Source organism: Chiloscyllium plagiosum, unplaced genomic scaffold (assembly GCF_037043375.1).
Source record: "Chiloscyllium plagiosum isolate Xiang-an unplaced genomic scaffold, Cpla_swu_hap1 HiC_scaffold_45, whole genome shotgun sequence".
In the NCBI taxonomy this organism is placed as follows: domain Eukaryota; kingdom Metazoa; phylum Chordata; class Chondrichthyes; order Orectolobiformes; family Hemiscylliidae; genus Chiloscyllium; species Chiloscyllium plagiosum.
Genome location: NW_028270183.1, coordinates 79463923 through 79480574, shown reverse-complemented (window position 1 = coordinate 79480574; position 16652 = coordinate 79463923).

Genomic DNA, 16652 nt, shown 5'->3' with positions numbered 1-16652 from the left:
GCTACATTGTCTGATGGAGGTTAGAATATATCATACAGGATCAACGAGGTTACAAAGACAGTTCTTTTTGGATTTGGATGACTCTCAAGACGTCACACCGAATGACACAGACGCCTTATGACACAGAAGGGGGTCACTTGGCCGATCATGGTTACACCAGCTCTTCAACTGAACTCTCTACTGAGTAATGATCTCCTGTTTCCCTCACATCGTTGCACATTCATTTTGTATCAACAATCATCCAGATTCCTCCTGAATGTTTCAGTCAAACATTTAGCAATAATGGATCTAAGTGTATCCAAATTACTTGCGAAGATCTTGTTCCAGGTATAAATCCTCTTTCTAGTTTTGAACCAGCCTTACTCCATCTTTTTATAAGCTCACTATGAGGTTCCCGCAGAGCATTCAGGGACAGCTCGATTTTGGCTCTCAGTTTTCCCATAATTCCCCTACCCCTGCTCTACTATCTCCCTCTGAACCTTCAGCATTCCTCCTGGTCCCCAATCATATTCTCGACCTGATACCAATTCTATTGTTAGTCTCCGTCACCATCCTCCCTTTCCCATTTGAGGGATAATTCCTCAAATGGTACCCAAGCCATCTCCTCTTTGAAGGGAGCCCATTTTTCAGTTTATCTTTTACTGACCAAATTGGTGTTCCAGTCAAACCTTCCCAGCTTCATTCTTTCCCCATTAAAGGTTGCTCTGAGTCAACTAATGATTCTCACTCTCAATTATTGCATATCATTCTCTACCATCATCCTGAACTTTACAATAAAATTATTGCTTTGCCGCAAAATATTCCCCTACTGATACTGGATCCACTTTCCCCACCTCTTTCCCAAGGACCAGGTCCAACAATACATGCTGTCTTGGCTGGACACATACTCCTGCTATAAGCTCTCCTCCGTGTAATCCAGGGATACTCACCCCTCATGACCGTCCACCAACAGTACCCCAGTCAATAAATTATGTTTCTCAATGTAACTACTCTGTAGTATTGTTATCGCTCTCAAATAGCCATCTCCATCCTTTCCAATGATTGCTGGCCAACAGACTGTACTCACAGTGTAATTGTACACTTTTTTGTTCTGTAGCTCCAGCCAAATTAATTTTGTCCTTGGATGGATCCTCTTTCTCTTGGACTCCTTAACTAACGCTATTCAAAATCAGTACTTCTACCTTCAGCCTTTCCCTTCCCTTCTAGCATTTTGGAATCCTTTATGCCCAGCAATATTTAACACCCCATCCTGCTATTCCTTAAGCCAGCTCTCGGGTTTCGGTACATCAGATTTCCACACACCAATCTGCATCTGGAACTCCCCAAAGTCCGAGTATTCATGTCCATGCAGACTACCTCAGTTTAAGGCTTTCTTTCTCACTCCATCTTCCACTGATAAACTTGTTGTTGTAAATTAGTACCAACTGTGTCTCCCATTATTTTGAGAATCCTGATACATTCCTTATTATTCCTTCTTGGATCCTAAGCACACGCCAAGTTATTTTCAATCCCTCCCAAATACCCCGTAAGAAATTCAGTCCCAGCTCTGTCACGTTAGCCCATCCAGCTTGTACAGTTGCTGCCTTCCCCAGAACCAGTCCCAATGTCACAGGAATCTGAAGCCCTTTCTGCTGCACCATCGTTCCAGTCATACTCTGATATACCTAAAACTCCGAGTTCTATTCTCACTTGGATATGGCACTGGCAGTAACCAAGTGATTGCTACATTTGAGGTCCATCCTCCTAGCTCCCTAAATTATGAATCCCAGACCACTATACCCTTCCTGCCCAGGGCATTGCTACCAACATGGACATGACCTTTGACTGCTCATTGCACCCCTTACTCTCCAGACGAATGTCCTGCAAGACACCATGACATTCTTAACCCCACTATCCTGGAATTACAGAAACACCGACACCTTATTCAATTTCCTGACTACCCTGTGCCTATTGCTCCTCCTCCTATCTCCCTCCCCTCCCTGTACAGTCAGGCTGCTTCTGGTGCCACAGACATGGCTCTGACTGCACTCCCCTGAGCAGTCCGCAACTTCATCAGCTTCCAAACTGGAAAACTGAATTGGGAGGTGAATTTAGGATATTCTTCCTTCCCTGATTTTTTTCTCTTCGAATTGTCTAGTCCCCTATTCCCTTTCTTCTTCTCGGCTGTCATGTCCGGAGGGTGATCTGCTCTGTGTGTGTGCTATCTCCCTAACTCTCAGCATTACAGATGGCCCATAGAGTCTCCACTGACTGTCTGAGCTCCAACAGGGTCTATGGCATCCCAATGTAACAGAACACATTTTCCATCTGACAAACATGTCTTGCCATGTCTTAAAATGCAACATGTCTAGAGTAACTTAATTAATTACTTAGAATGAAGTTACCATCAGGGAAATAGCAATATGGTTAACTCCCTTATTCAAGTGTGGCTTACTGAGGGTAATAGAACATAGAACATAGAAGAATACAGCGCAGTACAGGCCCTTGGGCCCTCGATGTTGCGCCGATCCAAGCCCACCTAAACTACACTAACCCACTATCCTCCATATACCTATCCAATGCCCTCTTAAATGCCCATAAAGAGGGAGAGTCCACCACTGTTACTGGCAGGGCATTCCATGAACTAACGACTCGCTGAGTGAAGAACCTACCCCTAACATCAGTCCTATATCTACCCCCCCTTAATTTAAAGCTATGCCCCCTTGTAATACCCGACTCAATACGCGGGAAAAGGTTCATACTGTCGACCCTATCTAACCCCCTAATCATCTTGTACACCTCAATCAAGTCACCCCTAAACCTTCTTTTCTCTAGTGAAAACAGCCCCAAGTGCCTCAGTCTTTCCTCATACGATTTTCCTTCCATACCAGGCAACATCCTGGTAAACCTCCTCTGCACCCGTTCCAATGCCTCCACATCCTTCCTATAGTATGGCGACCAAAACTGCACACAATATTCCAGATGCGGCCGTACCAGAGTCTTATACAACTGCATCATGACCTCAGGACTCCGGAACTCAATTCCTCTACCAATAAAAGCCAGTACGCCATATGCCTTCCTCACCGCACTATTTACCTGGGTGGCAACTTTCAGAGATCTGTGTACATGGACACCAAGATCCCTCTGCTCATCCACACTACCAAGTATCCGACCATTAGCCCAGTACCCCATCTTTTTTGTTATTCTTCCCAAAGTGAATCACCTCGCACTTAGCTACATTGAATTCCATCTGCCACCTTTCTGCCCAGCTCTGCAGCTTCTCTATATCCTGCTGTAACCTGCCACATGCTTCCTCACTGTCAACAACTTTCGTGTCATCCGCAAACTTGCTCACCCAACCTTCTAACCCCTCTTCCAGGTCATTTATAAAAATGACAAACAGCAATGGTCCCAAAACAGATCCTTGCGGAACACCGCTAGTGACGGCACTCCATGAAGAAACTTTGCCATCAACTACTACCCTCTGTCTTCTTCCATCCAGCCAATTCCTAATCCAAACCTCCAACTCACCCTCAATGCCATATCTCCGTATTTTCTGCAGTAGCCTACCATGGGGAACCTTATCAAACGCCTTACTAAAATCCATATATACCACATCTACCGCTTTCCCCTCATCAACCTCCTTCGTCACCTTTTCAAAGAATTCAATAAGATTTGTGAGGCACGACTTGCCCTTCACAAAACCATGCTGACTATCCTTGATCACATTATTCCTATCTAGATGTGCATAAATCCTATCCCTTACAATTCTCTCTAAGACTTTGCCCACAACAGAAGTGAGACTCACCGGCCTATAGTTACTAGGGCTATCCCTACTCCCCTTTTTGAACAAGGGAACCACATTTGCTATCCTCCAGTCTTCTGGGACTACTCCTGTAGACAAAGAGGACATAAAAATCAAGGCCAATGGCTCTGCAATCTCCTCCCTTGCTTCCCAGAGAATCCTAGGATAAATGCCATCAGGCCCAGGGGACTTATCTATTTTCACCTTTTCCAGGATTTCCAACACCTCTTCTCTACATACCTCAAAGCCATCCATTCTACTTATTTGTGCCTCAGTATTCTCATCGACAACAATGCCCTGTTCCTGAGTGAATACTGAAGAAAAGTATTCATTCAGTGTCTCCCCAATCTCTTCCGCCTCCACACGCAACTTCCCCCTACTATCCTTGACTGGACCTATTCCTACCCTAGTCATTCTTTTATTCCTAACATACCTATAGAAAGCCTTAGGGTTTTCCCTAATCCTATCTACTAAGGACCTTTCATGTCCCCTCCTTGCTGCTTTTAGCTCTCTCTTCAGGTCCTTCCTGGCTACCCTATAACTCTCAATCGCCCCAATTGAACCTTCACGTCTCATCTTGAGATAGGCCGCCCTCTTCCATTTAACAAGGGATTCCAATTCCTTATTAAACCACGGCTCCCTCGCACGACCCTTTCCTACCTGCCTGACAGGTACATAATTATCAAGGACACTCAATAGTTGCCCCTTGAACAATTTCCACATATCATTTACACTCTTGCCTTGGAGTCTACTTTTCCAAGCCACACATCCTAAGTCATGCCTCACCGCATCATAATTTCCCTTACCCCAGCTATAATTCTTGCCCTGTAGTACACACTTATCCCTCTCCATCACGAGTGTAAAAATCACCGAATTATGGTCACTATCCCAAAAGTGCTCACCTACCTCTAATTCTAACACCTGGCCTGGTTCGTTACCCAGAACCAAATCCAGTATGGCCTCACCTCTTGTTGGCCTGTCTACATATTGTGTCAGGAAACTCTCCTGCACACATTGAACAAACACTGACCCATCTAACGAACTTGAGCTATAGCTTTCCCAATCAATATCAGGAAAGTTAAAGTCCCCCATAACAACCACCCTATTACTGTCACTCATCTCCTGAATCACCTTCCCAATCCTTTCTTCAATGATTCTAGGACTATTAGGAGGCCTGTAAAAGACTCCTAACAGGGTGACCTCACCTTTCCTATTCCTAACCTCAGCCCAAACTACCTCAGATGGCAAGTCCTCATCCATCGTCCTTTCCACCGCTGTAATACTATCTTTGACAAGCAATGCCACACCTCCCCCTCTTTTACCCCCACCTCTAAACCTACTAAAACATTTAAATCCTGGAACCTGCAACAGCCAATCCTGTCCCTGTTCGAGCCATGTCTCCGTAATAGCCACAACATCGAAGTCCCAGGTACCAACCAACGCTGCAAGTTCACCTACCTTATTTCGTATACTTCTTGCATTGAAGTATACACACTTCAAGCCACTTCCCTGTTTACAGGCACCCTCCTTGGAAATTGATGCCATGTTCCTCACCTCCCTACACTCCAGGCCCTGCACCCTGAAGCTACAATCTGGGTTCCCATGCCCCTGCCGAGTTAGTTTAAACCCCCCCCAAGAGCACTAGCAAACCTCCCCCCAAGGATACTGGTTCCCCTCAGGTTCAGGTGTAGACCATCCTGTTTATAGAGGTCCCACCGTCCCCAGAAAGAACCCCAGTTATCCAAAAACTGGAACCCCTCCCTCCTGCACCATCCCTGAAGCCACGCATTTAATTGTTCTCTCTCCCTATTCCTCGAATCTCTATCACGTGGCACGGGTAACAAACCAGAGACAACAACTCTGTTTGTTCTAACTCCAAGTTTCCAACCTAGCTCCCTGAAAGCCTGTCTAACATCCTCAGCACTCCTCCTACCTATGTCGTTGGTGCCAATGTGGACCACGACTTCGGGTTGCTCCCCCTCCCCCTCCAGGACCCGGAAAACACGATCAGAGACATCACGTACCCTTGCACCTGGGAGGCAACATACCAAACGTGAGTCTCTCTCGTTCCCACAAAACCGCCTATCTGTGCCACGAACTATCGAGTCCCCAATTACTACTGCTCTGCTCTTCTTCACCCTTCCCTTCTGAGTAACGGGGACAGGCTCCGTGCCAGAGACCTGAGCCCCGTTACTTACCCCTGGTAAGTCATCCCCCCCACAAGTATCCAAAACGGTATACTTGTTCTTGAGGGGAATGGCCGCAGGAGGTCCCTGCACTGGCTGCTTCCTCCCAGTCCCCCTCACTGTAACCCATCTATCTGCCATCTTTGGAGTTACTACTTCCCTATAACTCTGATCTATGACCCCCTCTGCCTCCCGAATGATCCGAAGTTCATCCAACTCCAGCTCCAGTTCCCTAACACGGTCTTGGAGGAGCTGGAGATGGGTGCACTTCCTGCAAGTGTAATCGGCAGGGACGTCGATGGCATCCCTCACCTCATACATGTTGCAGGAGGATCATACAATGTATTATATTGGCTCAGAATTTCACATCTCCCTCTTATTTCTGAGTTCAATCCTAACTTCACATGTTGAAAAAATAAATTTGCTAATTTCTATCAATTTACTGACAGTTGCTAATAACGGTGTACTATATGCCAATGAAGTTACAGCCTTTTCTGTGATGGCTCTTGTACTTCCTTCAATCAGTGCAGGCAGGTCCCAGCAGCAGAAAGTTATCTCTGTGACTCCCAGCAATGTGTAATCCTCCAGCTCCCACTCCACTCTGCTCCCTCGCAGGGTTACCATCTCTGTGACACTCAGGTACGCGTCATCCTCCAGCTCGCACTCCACCCTGCTTCCTTGCAGAGTCACTGTCTCTGTGACTCCCAGGTACATGTAATCCTCAAGCTCCCACTCCATCTGCTCTCTCAAAGGGACACCGTCTCTGTGACTCCAACAGACATGTAGTCCTCCAGCTCCCACTCCACTCTGCTCCCTCACACGCTCACCGTCCCTGTGACCCCCAGGCACGATTAGGCCTCGATTCTCAGTGCTGATTTATATCCTCCAACTTTGCTGCCTCCCAGGTATGTTAGCCTCCTGCTCCTGCTCCAAGTTGCTCCCTCACATGGTCACTCCCTTTGTGACTTGGTGCTGATTTACAGCCTCCTGCTCTGCTGCTTCTCCAAACCCAACTCCCAGTCGCCCTCGATCGTCCCTGCTGATTTATATTCTCCTGCTTTGTGCTGCTCTGTCTCAGGCTCTCTCCCCTTGTAACTCCCAGGTAATGGTAGGCCTCGAGCCTCAGTTGAGGTTTATAACATCCCATTCCGCACTCTCTCTTACAGGATCGCTGTTGTGCCTGGAAGACAGTGGAAAATAGGAAGAATAGACAGAGCAGAGTGTGTTACAGTGATTGAGGGAGCTGTAGAGGATGGAACATGTTATCTGAGGAGCTAGGCAGACCTGCAGCAACTAAAGCAGGTTACTGGAAGATACAGCGAGAGTTGCAGACACTGAAGAAGGCAAAGAAAATAGAGAGATGGTGGCTTGTTCACGACGGAGCTTTGTAAAGTCTAACGGGCTTTTTCTGAGCTGCTTACAGAGATGTGTAGACTTCAACAAATGCAAATTAACAGCCAGCAAGTGTTGTATGGTAGTGGAGACTGTTGGATGTTACAGAGTTAGAAGACTTGCAGTAACTAGGGGACTATAAACTTTTGGAGCACTGGTGGTGTTCAAGGTCCCCCAGGACACGAGGAGGTGCAGAGAATGGGCGCATTCCAAATAGTGGGATTGTAGGGATTGGAAGTCCTGAGATGGATAAGGAGAATGAAAAGTGCCAATTTAACACATACAACAATTGCAATTACAGAAACTTAAGGAAGGTAATCTGTGCTGTCATTGATTACAGTGATATGGAGAGTTACAGAAGCTGAAGGGGTTACAAATTTTAAAAGGGAGAGGTTTTAGGTGATCCGAAGTTTAAACGAGAATAAATACATTTTGGAGCTCTCTAGCACAGATGGGAATGGAGGAGATGAGATATTGTGAGGAACTATAAGAGTTATAAATCAGGGAGGATGTCAGATATGAAAGGGAGAGCTGCATTGTCTGTATGCAGTGACAGACGTGAGGAGTGTTGTAGCGCCTGCTGGAGGGGACACAGATAACAACAGTTCCAACGGCTGGTGCAGTCACTCAAGAAGGGAGGGTTGTCGGGACTGGAGATAACACAGATAGGGGTGACATTGGAGCTGCAGGAGTTTATGTTGAAAGGGAGAATGGAGGGACTGGAGATTACACGGATTGGGGTGTTAGTTGGAGCTGCAGGAGTTTATAGAGAAAGGGAGGATTGGACAGACTGGAGATTACACGGATTGGGGTGGTAGTTGGAGCTGCAGGAGTTAATGGAGGATTGTTGGTGCTGGGAATTACATTAACACGGACAATCGTGGAGCTGCAGGAGAGAGTGAGATAGGGAGGGTTGAAGGGGCTGGATGAATTCACACAGCCAGGGAAAAGTGTAGGGATTGGACAAGCTAGAGATACTGAGGGTTGTAGGGCTGCAGGCGGTTAGATAGTTTAGGGAGGACTGTGAAGGCAGGTTTGCAGCATTCCCATCAGTTACACAGAGATGTCGAGTGCTGTTCTGAAGGAGGTTACAGAAATCAACAGGTTTGTAGATGCTGGAAAATATGACAAAGACAGTGAGCTGTCGTATTTGAGGAGTTTACAGCGACCGGATGCATCGAGGAGTTGGAGGCTGCTATAGGTGTTAAACATGCTGCAATGGATCAATAACCTTACATCGATCAGGGGGATTGGAAGCTCTGGAGATAAAGAATGAGAAATGCAGTAACTGAAGAATATCACAGAGATGGGGAGTAACATATGAGTTAGAGGAGTTAGAACATGAGATGAGCTGTATTCAATGGAGCCAGGGAGATCTGAAGGGACCACAGGCGATCAAAAGGGCAGTGAGGCTTCTCTCTGTAGGATTGGGTAAGTTTACACAGACCGGGAGTATTTTATGGAATGGTGTTATTTACAGAGATTATGAAGTTGTATAGAATTGAGAAACGAACAGCGAAATGGAAGGCTGTAGTTAATGAAGACATTTGCTGATGTTGGATGCTGAGGTTCTGGAAATTACATGGACCGGAAAGCTCGACAATCTGTCAGAGCTTACAGAGACAGGAACAGCAATAGACCCTGGAGACACAAACACAGATAGGGAGCATTGCACACACTGGAGGAAGTTTCTGTGTTAGGGATGGTTGTAGGGGAGTGTAACGTTTACACAGATAGGGGTGTAAGAGCTGGAGAAGGTTATGGAGATGATTAGATTGATGGGGAGACCGGAGGCGTTTACATTGACAGGGCTGGTGATAGCGACGGGAGAATGTTACATAGATAATAAGTTGTAGAAACTGATCGGGAGAGTCACAAGCATTGGAATTGGTTCCACAGGGTCCTGAGAGGATTATGCAGATAGGGAGGTTTGTAGGATGTTCACATTTTCAGAGTGTTTCATGAATGGAAAAGGTTACACAGTGAAGGAGGGATATTGGAGCTGTGGGAGTTCACAGGGACTTGGAGGTTTGAAGCTGATTATGGATAGAGGGATATATTTAGGGACAGTAACATGGAACGCAGAGGGAGAGTTGAGATTAGATTCCCTACAGCACGGGAACAGGTACTTCGGCCCAACAACTCCACACTGACCCTCCAAACAGTAAGCCACCCAGACCCACTTATCTCCGATAATGCACCTAACACTATGAGCAATTCCGCATGGCCAATTCACCTGACCTGCACATTTTTGGACTGTGGGAGGAAACCGGAGCACCCGGAGGAAACCCACACAGACACGGTGGGGAATGTGCAAACTCCAGACAGACAGTCACCCAACGCTGGAATCGAACCTGGGCCCCTGGCGCTGTGACACACTATTGCTCACCACTGAGCCACTGTGCTGCCCCAAATTGCAGAATTACACAAAGAGAGATTGTTTGAGATGCTGGGAGGGCTGGAGGGAGTGGACGAGCAAACAGAGATGTGGAGTGCTGTTGTGACTTGAAAAGGGTCTGGAGCTCGGTAGGGATGGGAGAAGATTAATGTGGTCGAGTGGTGCTATAGGCCAGGAGGCAGGAGAGTGATCGGGCCTGCAGAAGGTTACAGCGGTATCATGTTCTCTTGGGGCTTGGGGAAGGTACACAGACGTTTTTGTTGGTCCAGGCTGGAGGATTTTACAGAGACTAGGGCACTGTAAGTATTGGTCAAAACTACAGAAATAGGGATTATTGTACTGAGTGCAGGATGAGATTATTGAGAATGGACATGTTATCGACATAGAACATAGAAGAATACAGCGCAGTACAGGCCCTTTGGCCCTCGATGTTGCGCCGATCCAAGCCCACCTAACCTACACTAGCCCAATATCTTCCATATGCCTATCCAATGCCCGCTTACATGCCCATAAAGAGGGAGAGTCCACCACTGCTACTGGTGGGCATTCCATGAACTCACGACTCGCTGAGTAAAGAATCTACCCCTAACATCTGTCCTATACCTACCATCCCTTAATTTAGAGTCTTATACAACTGCAACATGACCTCAGGACTCCGGAACTCAATTCCTCTACCAATAAAAGCCAGTACGCCATATGCCTTCTTCACCGCACTATTTAACTGTGTGGCAACTTTCCAAGATCTGTGTCCATGGGCACCAAGATCCCACTGCTCATCCACACTACTAAGTATCTGACCATTAGCCCAGTACCCCATCTTTTTGTTACTCTTACCAAAGTGAATCACCTCACACTTACCTACATTGAACTGCATTTGCCATCTTTCTGCCCAGCTCTGCAGCCAATCTATATTCCGCTGTAACCTGACATATCTGTCCTCACTGTCAACAACTCCACTGACTTTCGTACCATCTGCAAACTTGCTTACCCAACCTTCTAGCCCCTCCTCGATGTCATTTATAAAAATGGCAAACAGCAATGGTCCCAAAACAGATCCTTGTGGAACACCGCGGGTAACAGCACTCCAAGATGAACCTTTACCATCAACTACTACCCTCTGTCTTCTTCCAGCCAGTCAATTCCTAATCCAAGCCTCCAACGTCCCCTCAATGCCATACCTCCGTATTTTTTGCAGTGGCCTACCACGGGGAACCTTATCAAACGCCTTACTAAAATCCATATACACCACATATATACGCTTTCCCCTCTTCCACCCCCTTAGTCACCATCTCGAAGAATTCAATAAGGTTTATGAGGCACGACCTGCCCTTCACAAAACAATGCTGACTATCCTTGATCACATTATTCCTATCCAGATGTGCATAAATCCTATCCCTTACAATTCTCTCTAAGACTTTGCCCACAACAGAAGTGAGACTCACTGGCCTATAATTACTAGGGTTATCCCTACTCCCCTTCTTGAATAAGGGAACCACATTTGCTAGCCTCCAGTCTTCTGGCACTACCCATGTAGACAACGAGGACATAAATATCAAGGCTATTGGTCTGCAATCTCCTCCCTTGCTTCCCAGAGAATCCTAGGATAAATGCCATCAGGCCCAGGGGACTTAGCTATTTTCACCCTTTCCAGAATTTCCAACACCTCTTCCCTACATACCTCAAAGCGGTCTATTCTATTTAATTGTGACTCAGTTTTCACATCGGCAACAATATCCTGTTCCTGAGTGAATACTGACGAAAAGTATTCATTCAGTATCTCCCCAATCTCTTCAGCCTCCACACGCAACTTCCCACTACTATCCTTGACTGGAACTATTCCTACCCTAGTCATTCTTTTATTCCTGACATACCGATAGAAAGCCTTAGGGTTTTCCCTAATCCTACCAACTAAGGACTTTTCATGTCCCTTCCTTGCTGCTCTTAGCTCTCTCTTCAGATCCTTCCTGGCTACCTTATAACTCTCAATCACCCCAATTGAACCTTCACGCCTCATCTTTACATAGGCCGCCCTCTTCCTTTTAACAAGGAATTCCAATTCCTTATTAAACCACGGCTCCCTCACACGACCCTTTCCTCCCTGCCTGGAAGTTACATACTTATCAAGGACACTGAATAGTTGCTCCTTGAACAAGCTCAACATATCAATTACGCCCTTGCCTTGAAGCCTACTTTTCCAAGACACGCATCCTAAGTCATGCCTCACCGCATCATAATTTCCCTGACCCCAGCTATAACTCTTGCCCTGCAGTGCACACTTATCCCTCTCCATCACTACACTAAAAGTCACCGAATTGTGGTCACTGTCCCCAAAGTGCTCACCTACCTCTAATTCTAACACCTGGCCAGGTTGGTTACCCAGAACCAAATCCAGTATGGCCTCACCTCTTGTTGGCCTGTCTACATATTGTGTCAGGAAACCCTCCTGCACACATTGGACAAACACCGACCCACCTAACGAACTCGAGCTATAGCTTTCCCAGTCAATATCAGGAAAGTAAAAGTCCCCCATAACAACCACCCTATTACTTTCACTCTTCTCCTGAATCATCCTTGCAATCCTTTCTTCTACGTTTTTAGGACTATTAGGAGGCCTGTAAAAAACTCCTAACAGGGTGACCTCACCTTTCCTATTCCTAACCTCAGCCCAAACTACCTCACAGTGCGAGTCTTCATCCATCATCCTTTCCACTGCTGTAATACTATCTTTGACAAGCAATGCCACAACTCCCCCTCTTTTACCCCCACCTCTGACCCTATTAAAACATTTAAACCCCAGAACCTGCAACAGCCCATCCTGTCCCTGTTCTACCCATGTCTCTGTAATAGCCACAACATCGAAATCCCAGGTACCAACCCACACTGCAAGTACACCTACCTTATTTCGGAAACTTCTTGCAATGAAGTATTCACACTTGAAACCACTTTCCTGTTTAAAGGCACCCTCCTTTAAGATTGTTGCCATGTTCCTAACCTCCATACACTCCAGGTCCTGCACCCTAAAGCTACAGGCTAGATTCCCATGCCCCTGCAGAGTTAGTTTAACCCCCCGCCCCCCCCCTCCCCCCCACCCCAGAGCACTAGCAAACCTCCCGCCAAGATACTGGTGCCCCTCAGGTTCAGGTGTAGACCATCCTGTTTATAGAGGTCCCACCTTCCCCAGAAAGAACCCCAGTTATCCAGATACCGGAATCCTTCCCTCCTGCACCATCCCTGTAGCCACGCATTTAACTGTTCTCTCTCCCAATTCCTCTACTCTCTATCACGTGGCACGGGTAACAAACCAGAGACAACAACTCTGGACAGTGGAGCAATTTACATATAGGGAGAGTTGTCAGCATTGGAGCAGGTTTCAAATATACAGTGGGACTATGGGAGGGGCGGAGGTTACAGAAATAGGAAATTTTCTGGGAATTACAAGCATTCAAGACATTGGCACAAACAAGTTGGACCGAAAGGCATGTTTCCTTCCTTTATAACTCTCTCACACGACAAGAGACAGCATGAGGGGGGAATATAGAACAGAACGATCCCAGGTTTCAATGCCATCTCCTTGAGGGAGGCCTGCTTTCCCTTCTGTTGTACTGATCCTCACTAAGACAGCACAGGCCTGGATTGATAACTGTCAACTTCCGATATTGATATAGGAAGGCTCAGTACAGCAGAGATGAAAATTAACAAGAGAGTGGGGTTTGAGCCTGGGACCATAATTCTCTGTGTTCGTGCTTCAACACTGTATCTGTGTCATGTCTTCTGGACCAGAGTTAGATCCCTTAAATACACTCTGCTCTGTTCACTGTGATTGATCTTACCTCACTGCAGGATTTACTGAAGGCTCCAGATCTCACTCTCCATTTCTCTGGCTGACCAACTGTCTTCAGTGTGGTGATGGACGAGACAGGAATTGGGAATTCTGCTGAGTCAGGAGCCTCCTGAGTATCTACAGGAGACAGAGAAACAGACAGAATGGGAGATTAGACTGATGTCGTGAGGGTTAAACATGGAGAATGGCATTGAGTCCCACAGAGACTTGAAATATCCCAGTCTCCATTCCTGGCCTGTTCTGCCTCATTCCCTGGAGTGGAGAATTCTATTGGCTCAGGATTTGGAGTAGCTGCAAAAGGTGCAGTCACTGGCAGCTATTAAACCCTCACAGTGAGGGATACCACATGTAGAGATACTGTGCGATATCACCAGAGTGCAGGAAGGCATCACGATCAAAACATGGTTCGGAAGAAGGTGAATTGGGATCAGTGCTCAGGGATGAGGGTGCAATCAGTGGTCCAGGCAATGGCCTAGTGTTACTCTCACTCAACCGTTCATCCAGAATTTAATGCCAGTAGCAGGGATAGATCTGACTACTTAAAACCCTTTAAGTAAGTAAATCTGTTATGGGCTGCCGGTCTGGTCTACATATGAATCCAGACATAGAGCAAGGAGGTTGACTCTCAACTACCCCCTGGAATGATCTGGCAAGCCACTCAGCTCAAGGGCAGCTCAGGAGTGGGCATGAAATGCTGGCCAGCCAGAGACAGCAACATCCCACGAGGGAATTAAAAACAAAACTACTGTGACCAGTGTCCTGGCCAATCATATCGGCGGGTTTATGTACAGTGCTTTAAGCTGACAGAGAGGATGCTGGGATAGCGTTCAGGTGAAAGGAGCTTTCCAAATCCGAAGAGAAAAGATGGTGCATTAGAACAGCATGGGGATGTGGCTGAAGTCAAGCAGAAAGGAATAGGAAGGGACAGTGAATTAGGCTCTGACGGGAAATTCTGGCAAAACATCAATTACAGTTTTTCTTTGGAATCGTCAAAGTATCGGAAAGACTTGGTCACCAGAAAGATGTGGTTACTAGAGAAAATGTGCTGTACTGTTCTGTGTTCCAAACAAGGAGGGTTACAATGGCAGGAAGAGATTACAGGAGGCTGGAGAGGATGGGATCTGAATGAATAGACACAATTAGGAAGGTTTGCTCGGAGTGCCAGAGTTAACAGAGACATCAATGGCCTGATCTGGAGCAGACGACGCTGACTGGGATGGGTGTGGGGATTGGAGATGTTTTCACAGAGAGGGAGGAACATAGAGCCATTGGAGGTTACAGAAATGCGGTGAGCTGTATAGCCTACAGGAGTTCATGGAGATGGGGAGGGTGGGAGGGATGGGCTAGATGACAGGAGTGAGGATGTTGGTTGGATGGAGTGGTTTACACAGTCAGGACTGTTTTAGGCAAATTGAGCAGATTACCAAGATAAGGTGGGTTGTATAGACTAGAGAAACAATCAGACGGTACTCATGGCTCAAGATAGGTACAGGAAGGTTTTGGTTCTGCAGATTAGCTAGATATGGAGAGTGTGGAGACTGACAGGTTTTCCAGAAGGGCAGTAATTTTGATTGGAGACAGTTTCAAAGTGGGAAAGGTTGTGGGGGATTTTACCTTCACACGAACAGGGACATACTGGATTCTTGAGATCACACTTTTAAAAGCCTCCCATTTGCCAGCAATTCCTTTTCCTTCAAACAGACCGACCCATGATTTGGACATGCCGGGGTTGGACTGGGATCGGCAAAGTTAAAAATGACACAACACCAGCTTACAGGTGCAATAGGTCTATTTAGAGGCACTAGCTTTCGAAATCATCCTTCTTCATCAGGTGGTTGTGGAGCACAGTCATAAGACACAGAATTTATAGCAACAGGATGGAAGTGTCATGGATTGAAATAGTAAACAAGTTTTGATTCAGTCTTTCATTTTTTTAGAATGATCACCAGCGCTTCCAAATCTAGTGCTTCCAAACACAGAGGGCCCTCGATTATCCAAATATCAATTATCCGAATATCGGATTATCCAAAGGAGAGCTCAAGGTCCCGATACAAACATTACATCAAAGAGCTGTTACAACTCTGATTGTGTTTTTTTTTTGTTTACACTGATTAAAACAGATCTCGGCTCATTGAAATCCAGCCGAGAACAGTCCTGGACATCGAGCCCAGGTACCATCTCCAAATGACTGACCTTTCACTCTCTCTCCAGCTGCACACACTTTGCCTGGATTTCTACATAGGGGTGAATCGTAACCCGCACTACCCCAGATATTCTCTCGAATATTGTCGCGTACATGGCAGAGGTGGAACTTTTTGAAATGTTGCAGTAAAAAGTTGTGCGTGTGGTTATGTGTGCGTGTGTGTGTGTGCATTTGTGTGTGTGCATGTGTGCGTGCGGGCACTATTTGGAGAATGACCCCACCAAAGGCAGCAACTGTCTTACTGTTGGTGTCCACTCCGGCTGCCCAAGATGGGGAGGAGATGAAGGGGCAGGGGCGCACAGGGGACGGGGCAGACAGGGGTATGGGCGCAAACGGTGGATGGGGCGGGCGAGGGGGGTCAGTGTTGGAAGGGTTGGGGACCAGATGGAGGGGCACAGTTGGAGGCGGGCAGGGGCAGTATTTGACAGGGTTGGGAGCGGGCTGAGGGTGAGGTTGGATGGTTTTGGGAACGGGGCGGATGGCGTGTGAAGGGTGACGTAGGACCATTTTTGGGGCGGGGTGCCGGCATGGGTCGGTGTTGGAGGTGTTTGGGGCATGCGGGTGCTCTGTTGGAGGCGGGCGGAGTGTGGCATTGGATGGGTTTGGGAACAGTGCGAGTGGCTATTGGAGGGTGGCATTGGACTGTTTTGTAGGCGGGGGGCCGGCGTGGATCGGTGTTGGATGTGCTTGGAGGCAGGCGGGGTGCTCTGCTGGAGGCGGGTGGTGGGTGAGGTTGGATGTGTTTGGGGCAGGTGGGGTGCTCTGTTGGAGGTGGGTGGTGGGTGAGATTGGATGGGTTCCGTGCGGGTGGGCGGGGTGCTCTGTTGGAGGAGAGCGGACTGTGATGT